Source organism: Marmota monax, unplaced genomic scaffold, assembly GCF_021218885.2.
Source record: "Marmota monax isolate L192 unplaced genomic scaffold, Marmota_monax_Labrador192_F-V1.1 WCK01_AAM20220418_F8-fsc00001, whole genome shotgun sequence".
In the NCBI taxonomy this organism is placed as follows: domain Eukaryota; kingdom Metazoa; phylum Chordata; class Mammalia; order Rodentia; family Sciuridae; genus Marmota; species Marmota monax.
In genome coordinates this window covers 61247731-61273430 of record NW_026693777.1, presented here as the reverse complement: position 1 = coordinate 61273430, position 25700 = coordinate 61247731, and the positions used below count along the sequence as shown (strand labels likewise).

General features: G+C 43.6%; 1 protein-coding gene and 1 long non-coding RNA gene across 2 annotated transcripts in view; both read left to right on the top strand.

Annotated features, from left to right (window-relative positions):
• Rora (RAR related orphan receptor A) overlaps positions 1–25700 on the top strand; it is a 675937-nt gene that overhangs the window by 148918 nt on the left and 501319 nt on the right. The gene's annotated exons all lie outside the window — the stretch shown is intronic.
• LOC131424840 (uncharacterized) overlaps positions 1–25700 on the top strand; it is a 213801-nt gene that overhangs the window by 148145 nt on the left and 39956 nt on the right. Inside the window, exon 2 of the long non-coding RNA XR_009228409.1 lies at positions 1–25700. This exon is cut by the window's left edge and continues 140815 nt beyond it; it is cut by the window's right edge and continues 39956 nt beyond it. This is a non-coding gene — a long non-coding RNA (uncharacterized LOC131424840).

Genomic DNA, 25700 nt, shown 5'->3' with positions numbered 1-25700 from the left:
ACAGAATTAGGTAAAAGACAGTTTTGGGTGTGAGTACAAACTGCAAGAACTACTTTTATGTGACCCTGTACAGGTCACTAAACTGTTCTGAGTTTTGGTTGATGCCTATAGTTGTCAACATGTGAAAATATTTTGTAAACCATACATTCCAGTGCTTTTCTTGGGTGCAACCTTCAATAAATGTTTGCTGAATGAATGAGCAAATAAATGCATTTAATTTCTGTGGGGAAAGTCCTACATCTTCTATAGCCTTAGATGGTGGATTTCAGGTCAGGGACTACAGAAATGGAGACTTCTTGGGGAGCCTCCCATGGCCACTTATATGGTGTTGGAGTCTCCTACAGTATCTGGTGGTTGGATTTTTAATTGCCCCAGCTTCAGAGGCAAAGTCAAGACTTTTGCATGAGTCTGTCATCTTTGGTCAGAGGTTTTGATGAATGGCATGGATATATGGGAGCCACTGGGGTCACACAGGTGTGCGTGAACACCTTATGGGCTCCTCCTATATAGTCCCACACATCAAGGAGGTGTGGTAGCCATTTGCATGTTTAACTGAGTCACAAGTCAGATATTTGCAAACCAAGGGCATTGTGAATACTTCCACTTCTGTAAAATATAAGCAAAAATATGATTTGTTAAATATATACATATACACACACACACATTTTATTGACCCAAAAGGACTAGATTAATACATTGAAAATACAAGAAAAAAGCTAAACATATTTGAAAAAAATAAAATCTCAGTGTAATTCCCAAAGAGGGAGCAAAAAGACAAGGTATTACGGACTTGGAGGCAATTGTGTTCTGACTTTGGGAATGGACTGTGAGTTCATTTGATCATGACCCTGCTTTTCTAATTATAGTGCGTTAGGCTCAAACAGACACAGGGTGGAGTCATTTTCAATCAATCTTCTGTTTCAGTAGGCACACCTTCTAAAAATCCCTAAAATTTCAAGAGAGGGTTTTCTTCTTCTTCTTCTTCTTCTTCTTTTTTTTTTCCTTAAGCAATTGCTGTTTTTTGAGCTCCAAGGGCTGACAGCTGTTCTAGTTTTGCTTGGGGACTTTTTCACAATGTGGATTAATCAATGTTATGAACTGGGTCCGTGGGGTTTTGGGAATGTAATTGGTTTCAGATGACACTTTGCTAGTCAATCTGTGAAACAGCCGAATGTTGACACAGCTGAGCAATTCCAGCTGTTTCCACTCGCCCCTTCCTCTTCCCTGGACGCTACATCCTTTGCCTTTATTTTTGTCTGCCCTCTCTCATTGTGACTTTGCTAAACTAATTTGCTATCCTTTCTGAAATTTCTTTTCTGCTTCTCTCTCCTTTGGGATGCCATGACTCCCTGCTCATTATATCCTCCACCCAATTTTATTTTGCAAAACTTTTTTCTTGGCTAGTACAGTTTTGAAGGAAATGATAGTTTTACCATTTAAGTTCTTTTTATTTGTGGTGATCATCTAGTTTGTTTTTTTTTTAGGGCATGCAGCTACAATTTTAGGTTTTACATAAGTGCTTGGATTCTGCGAATATTTGGTTTCACAACTGGCTGATCAATCTTTTTACTTTTTTTTTTTAATTACTAGCAGCAAACCATTGAATAAACAGTACAAGCTATTAGCTTCATTCAGGGCATAGCTGCTTTTGCTATTGTGTATCCCTGTGAAGCAGTAAGAAATAGATTCAAGTGTCAGTAATGCTGCTACAAAGGTGTATGATTAGAAGGAAGAAATAAAAAAGAGACTGATCCTGAATTACGTACAGCATATTAAGAGTTTATATACTGTCAGGGGGATGGTTCATAAATTGCTTTCAGTGGTTTTTCATTATCAGACTAATTTCTCTTTGTTTTTCAAGAGTACTTGTTTCTGCGTCTTACCCAGTGGAGGAATGGCTTTAACTGCTTGTGTGCCCAGTACAGTTTTTGCTAATTTATTGGGTGATGTGCCACAGATCTTGAGCTAATGAGCTAAGCAAGAACAGAGCCGCACCCCCATGGTTGGATGTCATCATTCCCATAGCTGAGACTCGACGTGGTAAAGTACTCCCATTCTTTCCTGAATATCTTCATTTACTAAATGGGTGGCTCAAAATTATAGGACAACTGCACAGCCACCAACTGTGCCTCATTTGTGTAGATTAAGATGCACAGAGCAATGAAATATTCTGAAGTCTAATCTAAGATTGTCAAGCAGCATGGAACACTTGAAGAATTAGCACAAGAATTTAACAATAAATGCAACTGACAAGGTGGATTTTCCCATGTATTTCCCTCCACTAAAATTGTTAGTGAACGTAGTATCAGAGGAAGCACGCTCATGGGTGGAGATAATCTTCAAGGCAGGAAACTCTGGTTAGATACACAAAGTTATTTCTCTGAAAGAGAACTATAAACAGTACAGACCTTTAGGCTTGGTTAGGGCTGGTCCAGTTTAACATTTCCATATAATCAGAAGTGTAGTGAAACCTCTGAATCTTTTTAGGAGTGAAATATTAAGCTGTCATGGGCCAAGTGTGCTAAAATTATTAATAATAATAATAGACAGAAGAGCATGTGTATGAACAAAGCCTATGGCAGAAATAACTCCAATTGCAGCTGGCAATGAGCAGCCAAGAGTTATTGGTGATAACCCATTAAATGGATTTATAAAGCATTGCAGACATTTCTCTAAAGACTTTGTCTAAAATGCGGTTTTGATCTGGAAGGAAGATGATGCTGTGTAGTGAAGAGTATTAGTCTATAAACCAACAGCATGTCTCTGGCCACTCATGGCATAGTCTATAACTGGACCTATACACCTTAAGAGCAACCCAAGGAAACCAGGAGGTGGGTAGATGGATAGAGTAGCCAAGGGATTTGAGATGTGACCATGAGGGCAAACCAAGATCCATAGTACCCCTTATTTGGGAAGCTGAGAATAGGTGGAATGAAGATACAAGAGTGGGATGGTATGAACCTTGATTTGTCCCCCAAATATGACAGCAGCGTCCTTGTGAATGACTTGAGGTGACCCCACAGTGCACTGAATAAGGAACACTGGTATTCCTTGTTCCACCATTTATTTTTCTGACCATAGCTTTTGCTGATCTTTCTAATTCCTGATTTTCTTAACATGGGTGAAATAACAACCTTACAATCGTTTTCAAATCATTAAGTGAGATGTGAATGTGGAGTGCTTATCACAATCCTTAAAATTTAGAAAAGTGCTTAACACATGGCTACTCTTACCCTCATTGTCATCAAGGACATTGCCGATATTTCTTATTATAATTAAAATAAAGCTTGACAATGGCACTTTTAAATCAATTTATATAGGTTAAGAACTAAAGGGAGTTTATAAGTTTGGACTAATGTAAATATATCAGTAAAACAAAAAAGTTTCTTCTGGTAAAATTTAAATGTTATGATAAGTACTTACCATTCTTAGCCTTTTTCCAAAGTGTTATTAAGGCAAAGGAACATGTTGCCCTGTCCTGTCCGTTTCTGGTTCCACAGTGCCTGTCTGCCACCATAGAGTCATTAATGTCTTTTTGTTTAAAGTAGATGGGCAGTAGGTGGAAATGGGAAACTTGTGCTGGACTTGGAATGTGAGGAGGACAGATGAATTTTCTCACAGTGGGTTCTTGCAACCAAAAATACACTAGGCCTTAGTAAATTTCAGACAAGTAGATGTAAGTCAAAGGCCCAAACGCTTCTTTGTTTGGGCATTGAGCATGGCTTTCCACAGGATACTCAGCCAAGCTGCAGTCAACCCTGAAGGGAGTATCTACCATGGCACAGGAAGAAATTCCCTGCTTCTTGGGTAGAACAGAGAAGTCACTGGAGAATATGAAATGGAGTCAGGCTGAAGAACTAAGACCAGAGACTTGCAGGAAAGAAATGACAACGGAAACAAAGTCTTAACAGATCACAGCTGTACTCTGAGAGGCCCTTTCCCTCTCAACTTTGCATTCATATTTATAGCACTAGATTCCCTGAGATCAAGCATCTCCCTAGAAGGGGAACTATCTAGATATCCAGCTCTGCCAGAAATTCTTCAGCTTCTCCCAGATGGACACCATTGTCTTAGGCCATTCACTCATTCAAGAGACACTGAGTACTTTCCTTATATTAATCCCCTTGGCTGCTCTCAGGAAGCCAACCGGGGTCAGATACATTTATCAGCCAGTCACTGAAATACTTGGAAAATGGCAGCATCATTAAGTGTAGCAAAAGAGAAGATGGTGCCATGAGTATCTACAGAAAGGAGGTTTGACTTGAGTAGGGGAAGCCTCTCTTGGGGAAATGTCAGTTCAGACCAGATCAATAAGAGTTAACCAGGCTGGGCAGAGGGGGTCTGAGGATGTAAAGTCGATATAGAAATGGCACCTGTCTGCAAGGAGCATAGTCTAAATGAAATGGTTACAGGGCATTGCAGTACTTGCTATTTTTGTTAAAGATTCTTGTGGCCACATTATCACCTAGGAAGGAAATCTAAAGCAGATTCTGTGGAGAGGGTTGGTCCTCAAAGAAGTCTTCCTGGGAAAAGTGACACTTGAGTTGATTTTTGAATGATAGTATTACTGTTAGCTTGTGAAACTTCCTGGAGTCTTAAATGTAGGGGTTTTGTTTTGTTCTGTTTTCCCTCAGTTGGTCTCAGATTCTCCATGTTTGATGTCCTGGCAACACAGTGATCCTTGCTAGACTCCAGGTGGAGAGAGAGAGAAAATTGAGGGGCAAGCAGTGAAGCAGTTGGGTTTGAGGAGATGGGGTGAGGGAAAATTGGGGAGTACGTTACTTTCCAGTCAGTCAGCTTACCTGGTGAAATTCTAGAATTCTATTTCTGACTCAGGGAAGGGGAAGGAAAGTTGGGTAGTACCTTTTCTTCCTACTTCATGACTGGGGAAGTAAAGAAGCCTCATTTCAGGTAATGGTGGTCTCTCGGCCACCTGTGTGGCTTCTACCAAAGAAATCCATGAGAGTTTTTTTTTGTTGTTGTTGTTGTTTTTTTTTTTTTAACCACAGTGTGAACCATTAACCTGGATGTTGTGAACACACATCCTGGCTGAGCATGGTGGTGTGTGCCTATAATCCCAGCAATTTAGGAGGCTGATGCAGGAGTTTTGTCAGTGCAAAGCCAGCCTCAGCAACTTAGCAAGGCCCTAAGTAACTTAGGAAATTGTCTCTACATAAAAAAATGAAAAGGGCTAGGGATATGGCTCAGTGGTAAGTATTTCTGGGTTCAATCCCCGGTGGCAAAGCAAACAAACAACACATCCCTGTGCTCCTCAACACACCTGCAGAATCAATATGAAGTGGAAAATGTCTGTATTTTTAACAAGCTTCTTATGTATACTCCCAAATTACTTGAGTTACACAGGAGTATGATGGGATATGATAGTCTCATATCACTAGTCTCATAAAGTCAATAAGAATGGGTCCTGAAAATGTGCCTTTATATTGCAAAGTACTGCAAAAATAAAGAATTATTCAAATATTTGGCACTCAGAAGGTATAGACTAAAATTGTCTGGACAAACTTTTTTGGTAGGAACTTTGGCTCAAGCAAATCATAGTTGTTCTCAATGGTGTGATGTGAGTTGGTATCTTTCCCTTCAAAATGGGATGTATAAGCACACACGGGCACTCCCTACCCAAATGCTGAGGGCTAATGACATAATGTGACCAGTGAGCCCCATGACCCTTTCTTCTATTTATGGTGTATAAAATTATCTGTGTTGAATTTTTCCCTCACAACTGCCCTAGAGCTTGGGTCCAGAATGTCATGGCTAGAAGGGGCTTGTGACATTACCCAGTACACACTGTGTTCACACTTTATTCTGAAATGAGAGAGAGGCCCAGCAAGGCAAAGTGAAATGCCCCATGCACACACAGTCAGGTAGTTCAGGACCAGGGTTAGAACTGGCTCTCCCAGCACTTCTTCATTTTCAGGAGGTAGGCCAAACATGCTCTAGGTTATCCTGCAGTGCTGGTTCATTTTTCTTGGGAAACCTGATTTCTTTTTCTTTTCTTTTCTTTTTTTTTTTTGGTTGAAAAGCTGTCTTTCAGTGTCCTTATTCTTTTAGTTTCTTGAGCACATATTATGTGACAGGCAGTAAACACTTTATGTGTATTAGCCATCTAATTCTTAGCAGTCCCCACTAAATATCCCCATTTTAAAGTAGAGAAGACTGAAGTTTTAGAAACTTTCAAAAAGATTCCAAGGATTTTACTATTTTACCCTTTATCTCACTGCTAGTTATTCATGCTGAGGTACAAAGACCCCTTTTGTATAGTTACAGGGTCAGGTAGCCTTGAACTACTCTTTATATTTAGAAAATACAAGATAAAGTGTATCAAACATTAACTTTACACAGAGTTCTGGGGAACTTCTTGCTTTATCAAGTTACACTTTTACATTCCAGCGTGTTCTCATGGAGCAGTGGCTGTCTTCTGTCTGCTTTTTCCCCTCCAACATCCTTTTGTATAACCTTGCTTTTTATAAAATAAGATAAGCTTCATTGAAGAGAATTCTTGTTTTCTGTGGAGCATAAATTTTTATTTGGGGGCATCGGCAGCTCCATGATGGGAAGATATCCATGCTGTTTATTCTCCAAGGGGAAAGGCTGTGCTGTTGGTGCCATGCAGAGGCACGTGGATTTGGGGCCTCCCGAGGCCAGCCTGCTGCTCCAGGGCAGCCCTGGGGAACACATCTGGTCCAAGAGTTCTCACCCTTCACACCTTATATTACTGTGTATTCCAGGTGTGTGCTATGTATTTCAGTCTCAGGCAATATAGTCAAACTGTATAAATTCTGCCATTTTCAGATTAACATAATAAATTAGAAAAAACAAGTAGGCAAAAGAGCTCACATAAAGTGGAATGCCTTCTACTATGTAGTTCACCGTAGACTATTTGCAGGGGTGTCTCCCTGAACCTCAATAGTGAGCATGTAAACACTCCCACCCCAAGACTCAGATCACTTGTCTACTTGGACACGGAGCCTCTGTTGTGTCCCTAAGCAGTTGGGAGAGGAGAGGGCGTAACCACTGTCATTCACTGTGGATGTGAATGCTGTGTATACACTGAATACAGAAATTACTATACACGTGGCATTCAAGTCATCTCCAGGGACTTCCTACAGCTGCTTTCCTGAGAAGTGGTGGTCACAGACGTGCCAAGCCTTTTTCCAAGTAGTTCTCTCTGCCTGGCATACCCTCCCTGCTCTTCTCAGCAAAAGCCCCATGTGTGGGTACTGACCCTTGACCCCATGGAAGCCCTTTCTGGCCTTCAGGGCTAAGAGGACTTGGTGAGAAGATGACAATATCCCTGGGAAGGAGCTGCTGGCTCTACCTTTAGCATTTTGGTTTTAGGCATTTATCAAACGCCTGCTGGATGCAAGGCAGATAGCAGTAATTAATGCACAGTACCCCCTCCCTTTGCGGCAGAACTTATGTGCCTAACAGCTAGTGTAGTCGTCTGAAATTCCTTTTAGCTCTTGCAAATAGAGACTTATAAATCTGTTTTAATAAACTTAGAGGTAAATACCTTGAGATGAACCAGCAAGGGCTTTGGGGCTGGTGCCTAAGAGTACTTGAAGTCTGGGAAGTATATTGTGCAAGGAGGGGTGAGGCCTCAAGCTTGCCTGCTCTCACACCAACCCTTTCCCTTGCCATCCATGCCTCACGCCAGCACATAGACAGGCCTACCACCTGCACCAGCCCTGCCTCCACGTCAGCACTGCCCACCTGCTCTGTGCTGCCAGCTTTCAAGGGGCAGGAACAGCAAGTAGCTTCTTCTTCCTAAGGACTTTGGGGAAGTTGCCTTCAGACTCAGGCATGACATTTTTACATTGTTTTTGGTGCTGGATTCCAGCCATTTTTCTCCTCTCAATAAAGAGAATAAGGTGGTCTGGCCACTGAAGCGTCCCAAGCTGCTTTCCCCACATGCTCCTTGGAGTGAGAAAGCACAAACTCCATTGTGCAGTCTCCAGTTCCCCTGAACAGCCAATGGTGGTCTAGGACTACAGAGCTGTTCTTGGGTTGGCTGGGATCTCTCCCTTCATCCCCTGCTGGGGACCACAGGGTCACCTGCACTCTCTCCTGCCCTGAGTTGTACTGGGGAAGGCCTGCGTCAAGTGCCTGCTCTGAAGGGGTGTTGTCATGACAACCACTGGGGACCAGGCCAGGGAGAAGCCAGCTCCTGCAGTGCATTGACTTTAGATGGAGCAGAATGAGGAGGAGAAGGAAGGTGAGCCAAGAGGAATATGCGAAATAGGAGTCTGGATGCCAGGGTACCATGGACATGTTTCTCAGGTGTTCACTTTTGCATGGCTTAATGCCAAGTGTGTTGGGGAGCCTGAAAGATGTGAAATCTGTCACTCCCTGCAAGGAGTTAGTTTACAATCTACTCACTTACAAGGTGTTTACTGAACCACACCCTCCCTAGGTGTTGAGGGGTAAATCATGTAATAGACCTCCCCCTCCATGGTCCACAGTTGGGTAAGCATTTGTCATCAAGGCTCTCCCACCATTGAATGTGAAACTGTGCTGTTTTGATTCATCTTTTACATTTTCTGAATTATTTTATTATCCAAAGTAACCAAATCCCTTTTTCTTGATTAGAGTTGTTGGCTGCCAAAATTAGAGCTTTGAATCCACTTTAATTTTTCTACTCGATACCATCTGTCCTTGTCCCAGCATTCAGGCTGATCCCTATTTAGGGACAGAACAGGTAAAGAAAATTGAGAAGAAGAATCGTTTATTGTATCCCATAAATAGCAGGAAATCCTGGGCTCTAATTTCCCAGTGGGAGAAAAGCTTCTGTAGGTCTAAGTCACAAGAGCATATCTCAAAGCAGATTGTGTATGGAATAAGAAAGATTTCTGCAAATCCCTATTCCTCCAGAATAATGTTTGTAATTGCTTAGACAATGGTCTCATAACAAATAAGTCCGTCCCAATAATTCTTTGGTAGGCAGGGAGATAGAGAGTACTGTCTTTCAGAGAGTGACAATTAAATATCATTACCTTCAGCTGAGTAAACACCGCTGCGTGGTATGCAGTGAACATCTCCTAAGATTGTCTGCAGATGGTTCAGATAGTCTATATTTTATGTGTTCCATTCAGTAGGTAAAAATCCTAGTTGTACTGACTGTTAAAACCACTGGGAGTTATATTCTGCTTTCTCCTGCTGCTGCTAGGATCGTTGCTGCTGGCTTTCCAATTGTCTCCACTCTCTCTTGGAGACTATTCCATCCACAGAACTGTAATAATCATCTGCCCATTGGAAAGAAAAGGATGTCATTGAGAGATATCAGGAAAGAAGATGAGGCTGTGATATAGACCAGCGGAGGTCCATGATGGTGGTCTGTGGTAAATAAGATACAGACTTTGTCCATATGTATTTTATAGTCAAATGGGCAGTGCTGACGAAGTGTAATATAATATATGTTTTATCTGGTTAAAACTCAATGTAATTGGTCCTATAAAAAGGGACAAAGCACCCCTGCCCCCATGAGTCCCATCTTTAAGAATGCTGTCCTCATTCTTCTGGTCCACCCAGCACAAAAGACCTGATTTGGGGGCAATTGTATCCATTATTTCCTGGCCCACACTATGATATCCAGTTACTCTGGAACTTTCCTGACATCCTTCAAGTTACTTCCCTTCCTTCCTTCTGCCACCATCTACCTTGGTCTTTTTACCTCCTCCCTGTATTATTTTCCTTGCTTCTTAAGTTGATTTCTTTGCTGCTGCTGAACTGACTTCCTTCAATTCCATTCCAGGCACTCTCTCCAGGTGAAAGTTCCCTGATGCATGTCCTTCCTCCTGAGCTTGCCTCTCCCCACAATCACTCATCAGCCAATGGTGAAGGGGTTGCTCAGAATCACTCAGAAGCTCCTGCCTTGTTGGGGATGAATCTCAAACCTCTAACCTTCTCCAGGCTGCCAGGGTGCTGCCTTTCTGAACTGCATCTCCTCTCTTTGATCATGACCTTCTAGCAATGCACTTTCCTCGCAGTCTCATGATAGGCTTGGCATGTTCTTATTTTCTCCTTTGCCCTGCCTGATTCCAGGCTCATAAGAGTCCTTCCTCTTCGTGAGGCCACTCTGACCACTACAGTCTGTAGAGGGCTACTGCTGGGCATGAGTAAACACTTACTTGTCCATCAATAACAAGCCATGCTCATTTAGGATGATGCAGGAGACCCCCTAAGCCCCTGGACCTGTTGCCACATCTGTTGTTAATCATCTCAGACCCAAACACCTGCCTTTAATCTTCTCCATGATAGTGATTTATTAAAGAAATGTTTTTTCCTAGAAGGATGGACCAGAATGAAGAGAGATTTTTGGAGCTGTAGAGTTCCGAGCTTTTAACTTGATCATGGTTCTTTCGTCAATCGAGGTAAGGCATCCAAGGATAAGCAATGTCTCTGACAGTGGCCTCCAACAAAGGCCAATATTTTTGTGTGGTTTCTCCTCCTCTCAATTCCCTAATTTAGGGATAGGTGGAAGAGGCAAAGACACAAGAAGTTTCTAAAGGTGACTGTGCCCAAAGGTGGCCATTATACACTGAGTGTGGGGATGCAGAAGGAGGGCACTTTACAGTGGGAAAGCCTTCGGTGTTGTTCTCATTGTTATATGTCAGCACTTCCAGCTAACACCAAATTTCATTGTGCTTCAGTTTAAAAACGCTTCCTGACATCTAAAGAAATGCTGAAGGCACTTGCCTTCCCAACAGAAAATCCTAAATATGATTATTCTGAGAAACACTGGCAGCAAGATCACGTGTGAGTAGAGGGGCTAGAAGTCAAATGCTCATGTGTTTCTGCTGTTGGAGTCTTGACAGTCAGAAATAATATCCTCTGTCTTTTATCCCGTGTTTCTCTTTTATACCTGAATATTAAAAAGCTAGGCGTAATGAAGTGCATAAGATCGAATTAGAAGTGGGTTGGAATACCTTCATTTTATACAGAATATACAGTGAGTGGGCTCTTGCTTCTCTCCTCTGCTGTCCTCTGCCTGTCGAGTCTAAGGAGACCTGGCAGCCTGAGATACCCTTGGGTGTTCAGGGAGATGGTTGAAGGCTCGTGTCTTTGATGTGCTCACCTACCAAAAATGTCACATCACCACTGTTTCTGGTGCTTCCCATTGAACAGTACAGGCTCACTAAAAGGTTATTTCCAAGTCTTGTCAAGTATAGATCATTAAAGGCATCACCTTTCCGTGGCATGCCTCAAAAATCACCAGGGACCAAGAGGACAAGCAGATGCAAAGGTTGAGTAGAACAAATACTGTCAACCAAACAGACAACCACATCCGGGCCTTTCATCTCCACTGGGCAGAAGTAGCGAGTGGTGGCTATTTGTAAAAGTAACTGGATGGGCGGGCGTCTGCTTTTTTATCACTAAAATAGGCCCTGTCTACTCTGGAACTGGTCTTGGTAACTATTTTTCATTCTTTGCTTTTATTCTAGAGTAGAGATTGCCCATATTTTTAAAAAATGGTTTGTATGTTTCTGTTTGTTTTGATTCCTGGGACTGTGTTTAGATGACAGAAACACCAGATTGAAAGATGGTCCATCTGGTATCTTTGGCTTTCATAAAAGCCAGTTTGAATCACTTCATGGTTGATCCAATGGCTGGAAAAACACATATTTACCCAAAATATGGTTAATTCTGGGCCTCTGAACAAGCCTGGGTCTCATCTTCTTGGATGGGTCAGCCGTCTTCAATTCTTCTTCTTTTTATTTTCTCCAGTTTGGGAGACACTGTAAATAATGGAAGGAACCTGGAATCTGGGGAGCCTCAGCTAGCATTCTTGTTTTTCTGCATGAGAGTGCTTCCCTTTGGACAAGATATTTTGCCTCTCTGCACCTCCGTCTCTTCATTTAATGTAAGGATGTTAATGCCTACCTCTTGGGATTTAGGGGAGGGCTAAATGTGAAAACCCACTTAACAGTGTCCAGCATAGGATCTGGAAAATCAATCACACACACTTCAGGACTGGTGTCCACTTGGATATTGTAATTTACCTGTTTTTTTTTTTTTATTTCCTTCATTAGTTCTTTTTAACTTCATGTTTTCCTTTCAAAACATAGAAGTACATATATTTTATGCATTGGAATGATAAATGATTAATTGGATAAGAGTCAGTTCTTACTTATAAATAGCCTGATTTTCCAAGACAATGTTTAAAGGCTGCTTTTCGATAATAACACAGTTACCTTGAACACACTGGAGTTGTAAGCCCACAGGAAGGAATTTTACCTGTCAGAAGACATTTACTCTGCTGAGTGAAGGATGGAGAAAGGAGTGCCTGTTGTTAATTATTTAAAGCCACTTTTTCTGACAACATTTCTCAAATCTTAATGATTCCTTCTGTTGCCTTATAGACATTAGCAGGGTTATTGTATGCTTTCATTGAGATAGTGCTAAAAATATAGGAAGGGAATTTTGAAATGTGATAAAAGACCAGGGTAACCCTATTTTTCTACCTGTGTACTTTTTCTAAATATTGCTTAAAAAAAACAGCTGAAAATTTCAAAGCAGACCCTTTCTTTCTGAGACCATTTTTGTGAGGTGGGCCTAATGATGGCCTAGCTGGTGGCTTGGGCAACTAACCACCTTAAGAAGCAGAAGCACCTACAAGGTATCTTCAGTATAGTGGTCTGGGCCGCAAGGCATCCATGTTTTCTGTAGGAAAGCAAGTGATTTTCCCCCCGCACAGCTTAAGGTGCTGTGTAAACATTAGCCACAAAACAAATACCAGTTTCACTCTGGCCCTGGTCACTTGGTAAAGCCATGCTTATCTCGTGAATTGCTTGATGAGGGGTAAGGAAGAATCTGAACAAAAACCCACCTGTAAAGCATATCAGTATCACACTTTGCTACAGAAAGGGTACAATTCGAAGAGGAGGAAGAACTGGAGAAGAGGTGAGGGCGTAGGATGGTCCAGGTGGCTTCCTTCACTACCCTGTGGATGAACTCAGATGAGTATAGGACTATTTTATGTGCATGAAAGTTAAAGGAAGAGATAACTGTTACTTTACTGGTGTTGCCCAGTTGGTCCTGTTTCATAAACAGTGTCTTGTTTGATTTTATCACTTAACCTGTGTTGCTTATGCCCCTCCAGCTCCTGAAAAGTATTCAGTGTTTAAAATAATATGCTTAATGAGAAATAAAGCCAAACACGTTAATTGAAGGGACTTTACTGGATGCTGATTATTGCTTGCAGCCGAGAGGAAAAGGTGTTTCTTGTACCTCAGAATGAGAAACACAGGGATGTGGGTTCCATTCCTGACCCTGCTCTCCTCAGGTTTCCTCTTTTCTAAAGGACAACCTCAGCTATCATCTGACACTTTCAAAGCAAAGTTTGACTGAATCCATTCTGTTTTATCTACAGGAGATCATTTGTTTGGAAAGTAAAAGTTCTTTTCCTATCTTTAGCTTCCTGCCTTATTCTTTAAAATTTTGTTTTTACTGGTACATAATTTAATAACATGTAGAAAGAACCCACAGAATGGGAGAAAAATCTTTTCCAGCTACTCCCTGGACAGAGGATTAATATCCAGAATATACAAAGAATTCCTGCCTTATGTATGTTTCCTCTTGTCTTCAGGAGAGACTGTGCACATGTAAAAGCAAATTTTCAGTGCGAAGATGCTGACTGAGTCCACCCATAAACCATTCTACGCATTTGTCATCATTCTTTTCACTTTTTTCCCCCTTCATAATCAGTCCAAACGGGTTTGCTTGAGATAAAACTATGGCTTTCTAAGTCACACCTACCACCCAGCAGCTTTGGGATAAAAATATAATGTAGTTTTATTTTGAAAGCATGCCTTTTAGGGAAAAGGAAATATTCAGCTTCACAAAGAATAACCCAAATAAATGGTCTGGACTCCCCCTTTTCCTTAAGTATTGAATTTTTGGAAGGAAACCTTCCCTAAGGAAGGGTGTGTGTGTGTGTGTGTGTGTGTGTGTGTGTGTGTATACACATATATGAAATGTGTGTGTCTATAATGCCTTGGGAGTGCTGAAGGAACAAATGAAGTCTAAGCACTCTTCACGCTATCCTCTAGCTACAAAAATAACCATCAGCTGTGTTGTCTCCCTGTAGCTCCTTGAACAGGGAGAAGCAAGAATTTTGTTTTCTTAAGGCATTCTCGAACACTGCATCCCTGGCTTTGTTGCTGGGCTCTGCTGCTCTGTCTGGGTCTCTGCTCTTCCCTGGAGACCAGATTCAGAGCCAGTAGTGACCAAGAAATGAGGAAAGGAGTCCTGGCACCCACTCCTGTATTACCAATCAGAGCTGCACGCCCAGCATTCCCGAGGCTGTGGTCACAATAAAGTGGCTTCTCACTGAGCATTCTCTGCTGCCTGAGGGGTTACCTGAGCAAGGCCAAATTACATCTGGATATGGAGAAAACAAAGAGAACCCAGGGCCTCTGTCCTCTTCTTCAGAGTGAGTCAGGAGGCCGCCATCCAGCCTCAGGGGAAGCGGGGGTGGGTTGCAAAGCCAGATTTTTGTGTTTTAAAAAAAATGTTTTCACAGCTGACAGCTGTATGCAAGCAGTAACATACTTCACCATGAGCATCTTAAAATATGAGGAACCAAGTCTATTGGATTTGGGTGAAAACCAATGGATTCAGGGCCAAGTGATTGGTCATTACAGGGACAAAAGCAGGAGTGAGGTATTTTGCTAAAACTTTAAACATTAAGATAAAGATTTTTGAATATAGAAATTCTTGTTCCCTAAGATATTTCTATTATAATACCAGGTAGCCCCAAAGACACTTTAAATGAATTAGAAAAAGGTTTTGCTTCTATCACCACTGGAAGGCAGGATGAGACATGTCCTTTCCATAATTCTGTACCAGGTTCACAGCCATGTAAGTCGGGTACAAGCTGGACACTTGTGCAGGGCACAACCAAACCAACTGTACATGGAGTACTACCTGAAGTCCTCCTCTTGGCCTTTCTCTTCCCTGTTGGAATTTTTGTGCACCTTTTCCACTTTTGTCTTATTAATGAACTATACAAAGACTACTAAGAACTCATGATAATACACTATGATCTAGAATGGAACAATCAGTAAGGGAACCAAGAACCCAGTCTCAAAATACACACTCAGAATAGCTGGAATATTTCCTATAGAATGGGAAATAGTGCAGAAATAGACTGTCTTTGATCTAATGAAGCAAATCCATTTTCAAAAACTATAATCTGATCAATGTCATTTCCCCTCCATTTCTTTTCCTTCCTTAGGAAAGGAGATATCATAGCTCAGGATGTTAGCAAGGTCTGATACTAGAACCACCATTGAAAGCAGCCTTTGTGGAACTGCTGCTGGTTGCAGTCATCTGAAGGATGGGAAGTATTATGTGTGAGCCTTTGCCATCCAGACTCCTGAATGTGACTCTCAGCAGACCAAGGAATCTGAAATCTAGAACGATGACAATAAAAATAAAACCATTTAGTCTAATTTGCTCAGTTTCTCCTCAACATTGATAAGACATATAAGATCCTTCCCTTCCCCACTGGTCCTATCTAATGAAACACTCATCATTCTCTGTGCATATACTACACTGACATGGCACTAATGATCAGCACTTCCAACTCTTGCCTCTCTGGGATAGTGGGCATAGCCTCATCAAGCACCCCATGTCTCCTGTTTCTGATGGTTGATTGCAGCATCTCTATTTCAGGAAGCAGCAGTGTCTATGTGCATAAGACTTCCAAGTTTTTTAATAATAATAATAATAACAACAACAAAAGTTGATTGCATTCACAAGAAGACATGGGCATCTCCACTGGAAGGCAGAATGAGGGGAGCCTGCTCTATTCTCTTTGGTAATAATCATTACAGAGTTGGACTGCTCCCTCTTGGCGTGAAGTCACAACCCCTCGCAAAGCTCATGGAGAATGGTCAGTACAGCCATAAGAAATATTTTGAAGCCACGACTGAAACTTTAGACTTTTCTGCTCATGGAAGTGAGGGCCAGAAATAGCAAATTCCAGGCTTCCCCAAAGCCTCTCCACAGGCTTCGGGATAAGAACAGTACATCTGAGCATCACTAGGTGGCATAGCTGCCCTGGTGTATTTTTCTCAGGAAGCCTCTTTGTAACTGCTGTGGGCTGCTTTGATGTAATTGATAGGATCCCCACCCAGAAGGTGCCAGTACAGGCCATTCTGGTCAGTAAAGGATTCCAGCAGGAAAGGGCGGCGGGACTGTCTCCAGGAGAGAGAGGAGCTGTGCACTAGGGTCTGTCACCGCAAGCACCATTCATCCTGCCAGGCTGCTGCACAGGAGCTCAGCTTTCCCGTTGTGATCAGTATGCCCCGGGAAGGCTCGCCTGTCTCCTTCACCCGCCTCAGGCCCTACCTCCCACTCTCCAAAATACGGATGGAATATATTTTCAAAATTCTTTCTAATTCTTTCCAAGTTGAGGATGTGGCAATATCACTTTTTATTTACCCCAGTGCCATGGGCTTCGTTCTCTTCTGACATGCTGCCAGATCCAGCTCAGAGACAGCCTTCTGCATGAGCAGCCACCGTAGCCTCCGCACATCCGGAAATACCTGTTCTGTTCCCTGAGTGGTTCTTCCGTCAGCAAACATGGGCTGAGGGTCAACACTTGGGAACACTGCCTTCTCCTCTGTTTCTTCAAGATGGGTGTGCCATGGCACCCTGTTGCCTGTGGGGAAGTGCAGAGGTTAAGTGAATCCCTGACAAGGAGCCACGACCACACAATGCTCACCTGTCTAATATTCTTGATTTGATCCTTGTTCACCTCTTTCTCAACATAGGCCTTATTTGGGTAAGCCAATCAACCAAATACTCAATTTCCTGGGATGATAATAATACCAACCTCATTGGGATGAGCATTCAAAGAAATTCTTCACGTCAAGCCACTGGGATGTTTGGCACATTACCAAGTACTCAATAAAAACTCTGTTACCACAGGAAAAAGTATCACAGCCAAGACTAAACCCAACTCTTTGGCCTGAACTGCATATGTGTTTGCCTCTTCTGCATACTCCTGTGTGCTTTCCACCGTGCTGTGCTGCCTGCCCTTGACACTTAGAGTGCCTGTTGGCCGTCACCTGTGCGTTGGGTTCTCTTTTTCACATATGTGCCCTCCACCTAGCTCGTGAGCTCCCTGAAGACAGAGACCACATGAAATAACAGTGTCTTTCTACTTTATTGTCTAGATATTTAAAAGACTTATTCGTTGTAGTTATCTGAAAAAAACTCTAACTGTGGAAAGAAACTGTGTTAAGAAACTTTTTAGAGATTTCATTGTTATTATTAGTGCTGAGGATCAAACTCAGGATTTGTACATGCTAAGCACATGTCTTGTTACTGAGCTGTACCCCCAGCCCTCTATTAGAAATATTGACATCAGCAATGGAGTAGGGTTCCCAAACTATACCCCAAGGGCAGGGGCTGGCACATTTCTCCTGCCAAGGGTCAGAGCATGAACTGTCCCAGGCTGTGTGAGCCCTGCAGCGCCTGCCTCACTTCCCTCAGCTCTGCGGTTGCATTGTGCAAACAGCCATGGACGGTAGGTGAATGAGTAAGCTCAGCCATGTGCCAGGGAAACTTGATTGACAGAGACAAGCAGCGGCTGGACTAGACCCCCCCATGGACAGTGGTTTTTCCAACCCTAGCTATAAGGGACAATTAAAAGTGTGATTCTGGAAAATGGATTTTTGTGGTCAAATCCAATGAGACCTCTCTATCCTTGGTTGACTAATTCAACTTCACAGCACTAGTTACCATGTTCAAAGCTCTGAGAAGTCCTGCAGTTAGGAAACACTTTTAACTTTATTTAACTACAATTGCTGCTTGTGGAATGAGCTCTTCATAGCATATCAATTAATAAACATACTGCAGAACAGAATTCTTCCCATCACTGGTTAGAAATGCTAGCTTTTCTGATGTTGATTCACTAAAGTCATACCCATCCTATTTTTAAATGGTAGGGGATTGCATTTATGAAGTAGTCATTTGAGGACATGGACTTGTATGATAACCGACTTGTGCAACTTTGTGTTTGTCCACGGGAAGAATTTAGCAGCTCATTAGAGCCACACTTGTGCATGAAATGCGAACGGGAGGCTGCTGGAGAACGGTCTATCACAATGCCCATCTCTGTCGAGCCCCAACATGAGTGGGAGTCCTTAGGAGTCGTGTGGTTTAATACATCTGTCTCCTTGGCTGCTGTGCCAGCTTTTCATGACAGTGCTTTCCATCATCTGAAACACGTAATTGCTTTTGACGACAACAGGAGAACGGTGGCAGGAGAACTCTCCGCGGTTCCCCAAAACACCCGGGCGCCAGCATCTCAGGTCCAGTCAACTTAAGCAGATGCAGTACTGGAACATGAGGGTTTTCAGACCCTGGAGGGCACCCACTGGGGGGATGACCTGGAGTGGCTGCTTCATGGCATTATTTTGAATGTAGGGATTTGTGGGTGGAGGTTTGTCCACGCGATGGAACTCTGACGCAGAAGCTGCTGTGGAGGAAGAGTCAAGGTGGGTCTGTGCTTGACAGCAGGATGGCTTGTGGCTGTCTCTGGGGCCAGAAGTGGGTCTTGCTGCTCATGAAGTCCAAGGAATGGCAGGTGTCTGAAGAGTTGAGACCTAAGTTAAAAAACCTGTAAGTAAGAAGCCCAAGTCCCATGTTCCCACCAGCACCTTCCCGCCTAGACTAGAGTTGTTCAGGAGCAATTCTAGATGGCCCCTGCTGGAACTGACATCCACGTCTTCATTCCTGAGCTTATGAAACTGCTACAACTGCATGCACACACCAGCAGAGCTTCCCTATAAAATAACATAGCCAGTAAGAGGCTGGCTGTGGGAGCCATGATACTCACTGGCTTTTGAGCAATGGCCACTTCAAGAAGATTTGGGGCATGGGCAGGAAGAGACCTGGGGACAAGGATCTGTTCTCTCTTCTGTGTGGCTCTTTGCAGTGGATGGAGACCTTGCTTCTGGAATGTTTGTGCCTCTCTCTCCTCTGCTGCCTGGCCAAGTCACTGATGTCTCAGGGTCCTGGCTCACCAGAAAGAGGAAACCTGGTCCCCACGTTCAACTTTCCTAGGATAAAGTGGGCACTTGGATGAGTGAAATTGGATGACCTAGGAACAAGTTATCAGGCTGTAGAGAACACACCAAGTGGACCTGTACTTGATTTAACCAGCAACATGGCATAATCTTACTTTAAAGTATTATTGATGTTTAGTTTTTTTAGTTTAGTTTTAAATAGATTTTAAAGGGAAGAAGTCACAAATCTACAAGTGAGGAGATGGATCTTCGTGCATTTTTGGTCACTGGGGTTGCAAACTTGTTAGGGTCTCACCAGAGCCTCTCTCAGGTATATGTGCTTTTGCCCAAAGCAGCATCTAAATACCTGGTTAAATAAATCCATGAATCACTTCTGCCCCCTGGGGAGTTTTAAAGTTGCCCATTTCATCTCTCTTGGAACATATTTTGGTTAGGATGGTTCTGTCCAAGAAAAAGAGACAGAGGCCTCAGATTTTCATTGATTTTTTTTTAAACCATTCTCAACATCCTCATTCTGATTTATTTCTCGAGAACAAGGTGAGAGCCACTCCAAGGAGATGTTCCATTTGCCGTTTGGAAAAGGTAGAGAACACATCAAGGCTGCTGTTTCCAAGCCCTCTGGCGGCACTTATATGGTCTTAGTGTGTGTTATTCCTTTCTACTTGCAAAAACCTAAGCCCTGTTGTTTTACTCTTCTGGAAAAATGTGAGTATAAAATGAGAAAAGTTGTCTTCCTTTAGAAATCCTTTGAAATTCAGGACACAATTCCATCCCATGGTAAACCTGCCTTACTGCCTAGTACTGTGTGGAAAGTCTCCTGCAGGGGACCCAGACCATGTGGCCATGCCTGGAAGAGAGAATGCTCAAGTCTCTGTGCTGGTCACCAGAATAATCAGAGCACATTCACTAGTGGCACCCAAGAAGGCCCTTGGTGCTGCAGATTGGAGAACCCCACACTTTCTAGGATGAAGAGAAAATCCTCATGGGTGCCACACCAAAGGTGCCTAGAGTGCCATTGGCTGCCCCATGGAAAGTAAAAGATTCAGAATTGGCTGGAGCTGCCTAAGATGAATACGTCACACAGCCCCAGCACCTGGGAACACCAGAGCCACCATTTTAAGCAAAAGATACTCTCAAAGAAGGGTCTTGAGCTTGCAAATATCAACTGCACTTTGACAGAATGTGCTTTTGGCAGGGGAGCAGCTCTGAAATCCCCTGAGAGTCTTCATATTTCATCCTGACCACCTCAAAGTCAGAAGCACCTGAACTGGAGGTCATGCCAGGAGAGTTCCCACCAACTTCCTGAGGTTGAATGCCTGTTGGGGTCCCTCTGGCAGCGAGTCTGACTTCCTTTCTTTGGTTCAGGACTGGGTCCTGCAGGGTAATACCTCTCCCAGTCCCTCTGGGGTTTGTCCATTTATTCATTGAGCCACAGCTGGCACAGGACCCCTGCTGATGGTATAGGGACTTGGGGGCACCTGGCCTGCAGCATGGACGCCTTTACTGGCTAACTTGGGCTCACGCAGGTTAAACACCAGGCTGCTCCAACATGGTGACAAGCAGGATGACTGTGACATTGAGTTCCATATGCCCAAAGCCCACAGTCCTTTTCATGAGGTGCTTCACAGCTCATAGAAACCTGCTGGCCATATCCCCAACCTCTCCTGGAGGCCTAGCCCCTGGGACGGTCATTAGAGTTAAGAAAGAGCTGACAGTGTTTTGCCAGAATGGAGTAGAGGAAGTGGAGCTCACCTAAGGGCCATCCTGTTTGTAGTGCCCAATGGCCATATGTAGACTACTCTCCTTCCTTGTGCTAATTAAAAAGGAAATTTATTTAAGACACACCTTCATATTCTCCCCTTCTCTACCCTCCCTCTGCCACGCGCACAGTGTCTGATGGGACCTCCAGGACCTGGCTCTCCTGATATCTCCTCCACTACCAGTGACTTCTCCATCTCTGCTGTCTCTTCTGCCCCTGTGCCCTCAGCCCTTTCTCCTTCTAGTCTGACCGCCAGGTGGAGGTTGTGGGTGTCTGGGGTCGAGTGTCAGGAGACAGAGACAATGGCTGGGACGGTTGTTCTCTGCATGCTGTGATATTCCCTCCTCTACCCTGAGCATTTGCTTCTGGTTTAAGAAATAAAATTGACTTTACATGTTTTTGAGATTTATTATTATTATTTTTTTTTTTTTTGTGAGGGTACTGAGGATTGAAACCAGGGGCACTTTACCACCGAGCAAGAACCTCAGCCCTTTATAATTTTTTTAATTATTATTTTGAGACAGGGTCTCTCTAAGTGGCTTAAGGCCTTGCTAGATTGCTGAAGCTGGCTTTGAACTTGTAATTCTCCTGCCTCAGTCTCCTGAGCCACTGGGATTACAGGCATTTGCCACATGCCTGGCCACTTGAAATGTTTTTATAGCTAAAGTGATCAGACAGTCCATTTATGTTGAGGATTTTAGATTGATAAGGGAATCAAATGGTGTGTTGAGGTGTACACCAGTCTCACGTCAGATCTTTGACTTGCCAGATCCTGCAGTGTGCCTCAGGCCTGCCTTTCGCTCTCCCCGGCCTGTCCCAGCCTTGCTCTCTGTTCTATGTGCCCTGCTCCAACACCTTCATCTCCTGTTTATTCCTGCATCTTTTCTTTGGGTGAGCTGAGTTCTTGTGATCCCAGCAGAAGCAGTTCTACCCAGAGTCCCCACCTTCTCCCCTTCTGTCCTGTTCTTAGACTTTTTGCTTTTCATATTGATTAAGAGACTTGTCCCATACAGCCTGGCTTCTCAGTCCCTGGCCTGCTTAGGGCTCACCTGGAAAACTCTATTTATAACTCAGTTCAGTTCTGAATTAGCAGTTCCTGGGGAGAGACCCAGGATTCAGGACTCTGAATTTCTAACCTGTTCGTTTGTGTTTTCAAGGACCAAATTCTCCCAAGGTCTAATGCTATGGGCCTGCTAAGATGAAAGACAATTAATCTGATGAGCACATCAATATTAATGAGCTGAAGAAAAAGTCAGGGACAGGCCTTACCCTTTCCCCAAGTGTCCCATATGTGGCACCTTCCTATACATAACTCATTTATTCATCCACTAAATATTTCTCCAGTGCCTCCTTTGTGCCTAGCCTGATTTTAGGCCTTCGTGCAGGGCTCCTGGAATTTCAGGGCGCTGGCAAAGCACCTGGGAGTCGTGTTAAAATGCAGATTCTGAGTCAGCAGGTCTGGGCTGGAGCCTGGGATGCTGCAGTCTGTGTGAACTCCCTATGGCTACGGATGCTCCTGGTCCATGCAGTGCAGCACAGCTGGTGAGGGGCAAGACCAGCACTGTCCAGGGGAAACGTGGCATGTGTTAAATACAAAGATGACTGAGCTGCTTGTGTGGTCTCCAGTGCACAGTCAGCACCCTTCAGGGTGACTCCTTCTGAGTGCTCAGTGGCCACAGGTGGCTGGTGGCTACTGCATTAAACATCGGGGTCCAGGTGATGCCTCATGGCTGGGTGACTCAGGGAAGTAACTCTAAGGGCAGCAGCAGTTTCCACTAAGGAGCCTTGCATGAGTAGCGGCCTCAAAGACGTGAATCTGAAACCAGCTAACTGCCCATCCCCTTGTGAAAAGATGAAGTAGAACTCTCAGGACTTGAGCACAGGTTCTTTTTTATTATTGTTTGTTCTTTTTAGATATACATGGCAGTAGAGTATATTTTGACATATTATACATACATGGGATATAACTTCCCATTCCTGAAGTTGTACATGATGTGGAGTTACACTAGTCGTGTATTCATATATGAACATAGGAAAGCTATGTCAGATTCATTCCACTGTCCTTTCCACTCCCATCCTCTATCCCCTCCCATCATTTCCCCCTGTCCAATCCAGTTAACTGCCACTCCTTCCTCACCCTGCCTATTGTGAGTCAGTATCTGCCTATCAGAACATTTCTGCCTTTGGTTTTTTGAGATTGGCTTATTTCATTTAGCATGAGAGCCTCCAGCTCCATCCATTTACCAGCAAATGCCATAATCTCATTCTTCTTTATGGCTGAGTAATATTTTATTGTGTATGTATACCACCTTTTCTTTAAACATTCAGCTATTGAAGGGCACCTAGGTTGATTCCATAGCTTAGCTATTGTGAATTCATCAAGCACAGGTTCTTCCTGTCTGAGGGAGCCATTTGCTTTTGGGATGCTCAGATTTCCTTTTCATCCTATCCTCCTCCATTTAAATGGAACCTCCTTAAGCCCTGTGGTGAGTTAGGAGGGCCTGCAGCAGGAACCTCCTTTCAGGTTGGTTTCTGATGTCACACCCTTTGAGCACAGCTTAGTTCTGACTTGTGTGTTGCAGCATGTTCTCTTGAAGCTCCAGGCTGTTACTGAACCGGGGACATGAGAGCAAGAGACTAGAGCAGGGTACAGGGTGCTCAAGTCTCCACCTCCACCCATGGTACCAGCCAGTCAGAGAAAAGGGGCCAGGTTATAGGACTTGGGGACACTTGAAACAATACAATTCTTTTGCTTCTGCCCTCTTCCCTAGACCCCATCCCTTGTCCTCCATGCTTCTGTATTTTAGGTGGTACTCTGTCCTCATTGACAGGGCGTTAGAAAGTGGCAAATGCAGCTGCTCCGGGAGGTGCATCACATGTCTAAACCTCAGCCACTGTCCATTTCCATGGTTAGCTGGAATTTGCTCCAGTGCTGTGCCTGATGTCCAGGTATTAAATTGCTCTATTAGAGTGAAATAGAGTTTAAGGGTTCATGTAGCCATGGCAGTTAGTGACTACTTAGCATGACTTCATTTGCGTAGTTTTTTGACCCTCTCTTATTCCATTTTTTCAAAGTTCTTGACAGGTAAGTATTTCCTGGAGAAGGAACACGGATTGAGCAGGAGTCCTCATCTGTGAGGTGCGCAGGGAGGTATGGACCACCCCAGTCCCCTTTGTCTCCCATTCTGTCACCTGGGTTTGATGTGTGCATTTGTATATCCAGGCATCCTGGATGAAGTATGGGCCCTGGGGTCAAGTTACCTAAGTTGGATTTTGGGTAGATTTTTTTTTTTTGGCCTTTTGTAAGTCATAGTTTATTTGTCTCTCAAATAGGAATGATGCTTACTCCAGCCACTTAAGTTTGAAAAAATGAGATCATCTATATAAAATCCCTTAGGATTTCTTGGAAGTGTTACCATCACTGTCACCATCACCAGTCTGTGCAGCCCAATGCCCTCTTTCCTGCATTGCTTTAAAGTGAGGAGTCAGAGTTTCTTTTCTAGTGTTTTCATTTCCAAAAGAAAATGGACCACAAGGCAAATCTGAAATCTACAAACAAGTTCAGATTCCTTCCGGCAGGCAAAAACAAGGTGCACACAGGTGTGGGTTGGCTAGCAGCTCCCAAAGAAGCCGGCTAGAGAGGGCCGATGTCAGGCGGAGGTGGGAGGCCACTACTGAGAGCTATCACACGTCTGCCCAGCCAGCTACGTACAAATTAATCTCTCGTGGCTGACCAATTATGCATAGTCTTTGGGGAAAAAAAACAAGTTAAGAGAAATGTGTTAGGGAGAGCACCTCTTGGGGTAGGAGGATAGATGGGCTCAGCTGGGGTCCAGGATATAGTTTCGCATCTGCAGAAAGGCTGATCTTATCAGAATGTGTCTGTAGCAACTGTGGCTAATCATGTATATGCAAAGCTGTTAGGACCAGGGCGGCTGGGCATCCTTGCTCTGCTGGAGCAGCTCCAGGTTGTGGCTGTTGACCTTGGGTCATCACAAAGAGTGCCTTCTTTCACTCCCAGATGAGGCTTACTTTGCACAATGCATCATATGGTCACCTTAATTATAAACACGTGGTGTCTGTGTACATGACAAAGGCACATACATTTCAGTGCTGGAAAAAGAATCTAACAGGCTGTCATTGGGATTACCTCTTTAGTTTTCTTTAGAGAATAGGTTGGCCAACCTAGACCCTATTACAGAGGATGGTTGGATGTGGTAGTTAAGAGATTTGGGTGCAAAACTGTGTATCCAGGCTCTAAGCCCCCCACCCCCCAGCTCTGCCATTTACATCCTGTGACTCCTTGGATACGTCACTTAGCCTCTCTGTGCTTGTTCTATGAATTCTAAACAGGGAAGAGAGGCACTTACTCCAGAAGGTCCAAAGGAGAGTTCTGATCGGTTAATAGTTAACACACCTGTAACAGTGGCTGACATTAAGCCCTTGATCAATATTTGCTGTTACTTTAGTCCCAGTCTCATTGTTCTTTAGCTGTTTGGCCACTGCCACGGACCTCTCTGAGCCCTAATTCCCTCATCTGTAAAATCAACCTACTAATTTCTGCCTCCTGGAAATATAGTAAGCAGCCAATGGGGTTCTGTGTGTGAAGAATTCAGTGCAGCACCTGGCTTACATGGAATGCTCAGCAAGTGCTCTTTTCTCCTCCCTCCCTGCCTGTGTACCCTTCTCCCTTCCTCCTTTCCTCTAACAAGACGGGAAGCATCCCTGTCGCTCACTGAGCTCATCCCTTCTTAGTTGGCTTGTTTCATGGGAATTTTGAAGTTGTTTTCTTTGATGTCACTGCCATGCGGGCCATGCAGCCCACCAGTGAGATAAGCAAACTTTCCAAGGAGGCTGTGACGTCTGAATGACACACAGAGGCC